General features: G+C 32.4%; 1 long non-coding RNA gene across 1 annotated transcript; it reads right to left on the minus strand.

Moving 5' to 3' along the window:
• Positions 1-2665: 2665 nt before the first annotated feature.
• On the minus strand, positions 2666-3456 carry LOC131845027 (uncharacterized). The gene is made up of 2 exons (XR_009357611.1): positions 3343-3456; positions 2666-3040 (listed from the first exon to the last, which is right to left on the minus strand). It is a non-coding gene; the product is annotated as an uncharacterized LOC131845027 (long non-coding RNA).
• Positions 3457-3800: the final 344 nt, after the last annotated feature.

Here is a 3800-nt window from a genome sequence, read left to right on the forward strand (position 1 = left end):
ATCTATGAGAAATACACGCAAAGTGATACTTGTCAAGCACGTCGACTTAACTGCGTTTGTTAACTAGGGTATTGCCTAATATTAGGTAGATTTTTATTCAAAGTTCTTGTTTGAAAAAAAAAGACATTTAAACTACTTAAAATAGTAATTTATAAGGTGTTTTAAAACCAGAAGAAATTTGTTATCACTAATTAACTTTTGTGTTACTAAAGCAAATATGTTAGATAATACTTACGTTACGTACGTTTATAAAATAAGATAGATATTTACGTTGTCTCTCCTACAGAGTGCTGCTTTATATTCTTGATGTTAGTCATTTTTATATCAATAACATGAATGTAATATCATAAACTTCCGTCATAAGGAATTCTGTTTGAACTTACACGTGTAATATAGTTTAGATTATATATTAAAGTAGGTAATTATATTCATCGTCTCTCTACATTTACAGAATGTTTCTCTGGATTCTCGATGTTGGTAATTTTACCTAATATTATAAACTTCCCATATAATACTGTCCGTACTTACACGTGTAATCTATAAACTCGCAATTACGTCACCAGTAAACGACCATCAAAATTACCTACGTATTTCGAACATTTTTCAAATCCCAGTAGGCATCAAAAACTGGATGGGAGTGGCTAAACAAGACACTCCCATTGGTTATCCAAGTCTACACCCACCAATGTTACAAAAACGAATATTACTGTAATGTCCCAGCACGTCGCACAAGCAGAGCCTTGAGAATTTCTCTCTCCTTTTCTCAAGTTATTTCGTTGTTTCAGGACGGAGCGCACTGAATCCAGGTTCGTATCGAAGTCCCCGGAGATTGAACAGCGACATCTATCTATTTCCTCTCGAACCACGTGAATATAGGTGTGGCAAGATGGCGCCGGTGGTCCCGTGAAACGCTACGTTCTGCGTTGGAAAAGTAACTTTATAAAACTGTAGTTCTTACGTAAAAAGATATATTAATGCCTTCTTTCAAGTATAAAAGTGTTTTATATAATCGTACTCGCTCCATATATATATATATATATATGTCTATATCCCCTTCGGTTTTATAGGTACGTTACCTACTAATATTAATGTCACATAAGGATGTTCTGTATTCATATAGATAAAATAAAATAAATTAAGTACTTAAGTACTGTCTGCATTATAAGGATATAGGTCGAATAAGGAACCAATTCTTCTGGATTGACACTATGTATTTCTCGAATACAAAAAGTACAGTATCGTAGTATAGGTAGGCTCTTTAATTATTGTAAAAAGGAAATAAACAGGCGAATCGTCATCGACAGTCTTTCTTTGTTTCTGCCCATTTATGACTAAACGGCTGATCGTATTTATTTGATATGCATGAAAATAATTTGTATACATATATGGACATGCATACCTTTCATTAAAAAAAAAAAATCAACAAAGTTTCGGAAAACGCCTTGTAATTAATATTGTATAACCGTTTTTGTAAGGGCTTAATTAAGTAATATTTAAATTTTAATATGTATCTATTAATTCTAATTATTAAAAATTATTTATATATGTATTTAGTTCTTATTTTTGTATATCTTAGTATATAGGTTACTGGGATTACAAAACCTTTTTTGAGAGTTATAGATATATTGATGGCTTCGGTGGTCGTGCGGTATAATGCACCGCCTTACCAATGGTCGCGGGTTCGATTCGTCGCACAGTACAAATATTTATACTCATGACTAAGATTGTTTGTGTTAACTTGCTGTCACAAAGTAATTTGGTATGGGTACCAAATAGTAATTTGGTACCCAATTAATTTTAACTATGGGTATACATACACCACAAAGTATTGTGGTGTATGTATACCCATAGTTAAAATTATTTTCAACTTTAAAGTTTCGTCTTATTTAGTCGAACGGTAAGTTTTTTGGTTCAGGTCTATACTTATAAGGAATAATGTCTGTCGGACTAATTAGCAATATATACCTATATATTCTAACTTATCTTTCGATAGTCAGGGGTTCAATCTTGTTTATTAATCAACATATTAGGTAATTGTGTAATTCATTGTGTAAGTTACTTATGCTTTTAAAAAAACTTTTGTGATAAAAATTAGTACTTTGAAGAGATATCACTTTTGAAGTTTATATACTATATAAGTAGTTATACTAAAATTGCGATACTCTGAAAAAAAAATTAGACAGTAATCGACACTTCATTGTAATAGAGTCACGTGGGGCAAGTGTGCGCACTTAAGGTTTGAAGTATCATATAATAAAATATTTGAAGTTAACTGGAACAAAACAAGGTTTATTATATAAAATATTTAATAATCAACAACTTAAACGCAAAATAAATAATTATCATTTACACAAATTCTTTGGAAATCAACAAAATCAAAACTGTTTAAATGCGCACACTTACCCAAGTATAGGGGTAAGTGTGCGCAGTAGTGCGGGTAAGTGTACGCAACATGTAACATACAGTAAATAGAGTCAGACTCATATGATAAACCAGAAAATAGACATCCTTAACCTAATAATACATCAGTTCAAATAATTCCTTTTCAAAGTTATTGCATTGTTCATGCCACCAGCTCTTACAGATGCTGTATTGGATCCAGTCTTCATTCGGTGGAAATATGTATTTTTCTCCACACAGTGGGCAAAATAATTCCTGCTCATCATTTTATTTATTTTCAGATCAAGTCGTATCTTCTTTTTTGGCAATTTATTCTTCCTCTTGTTTTTTGTTTTTCCAATTCTACTTTATAAGGACTTACAGTATCAATGATTGACTTTTTGCCTTTCTTTCGCCGATTTTGAATCACAGTCATTCATCCAAGAAATGCCTAAGGCCAACTTCGGTATTTCTTGGATGGATGACAGTCGTACATATTCATTCCTAGACGAAGGTACACTCATTATTGCGGGTGCCACACTGTCGTTTGCTACCAACCTCCGAAATTAATCTTTTAACAGCTTCTAGCTGTTCCTCTGTGACAACACTTCTATCCGGCATTTCTTTTATAATCGAGGCATTTTTTATGTATAATTAAACTCTGAAATAACAAATTGCATCATAAATACAAAGCCAAAGCGGAGCGGGGTAAGTATTCGCATGCGCACACTTACCCGACATTCGTATGCGCACACTTACCCCAAACCATCAAAATAAAATTTAACCAGAACTGAGCAATATTACGTAATCGTCATCACCAAAAGATTAAACACGGCTTATATTACATAAAATGTACTGTTCGATGGTATAAAGCATGATTTCAAAATATAAATATATTACAAAGGAATGAGTCTCTCATTTAAGACAAAAATCGCAATATTTCAAGCAAAAAACAATACTCACTTACGGAAACAAAATGGTTCACCGGCGGACAGTGAAAAAGTTGCACTAAGTATAGCCTTTTGTGCGCTAATGAGGAGGGGTGTTATCAGTTCGTACCTATAAACCGTTTTTGAAATACTTTGAGTGCGTACACTTACCCGCTGCGCACACTTGCCCCACGTGACTCTACTTAGTGAACGATACCTGTTGTACTATTTTATGTATAATATATTTTATCTTTTATCTATTCTTTACAGTGATTGTTTTGTTATTATATTATTTATTACATTAGACACAGCGATTTTTATAATTGGCCACATGGTGCTATGATATTATATAATTAGGTATATAATATGATTGAAATGTTAGAAACTGTTTTATGTCAGTTATATATATTTACACATTTTTCTTTTATACTTAGTAATCGTTTTGTTTACGTTGGCATTAGATACAGTACAATTTTGGCGACCGTACCATGC

This window comes from Achroia grisella, unplaced genomic scaffold (genome assembly GCF_030625045.1).
Source record: "Achroia grisella isolate CSIRO2021 unplaced genomic scaffold, CSIRO_AGI_Agris_v1 utg445, whole genome shotgun sequence".
NCBI classification, from domain to species: Eukaryota; Metazoa; Arthropoda; class Insecta; order Lepidoptera; family Pyralidae; genus Achroia; species Achroia grisella.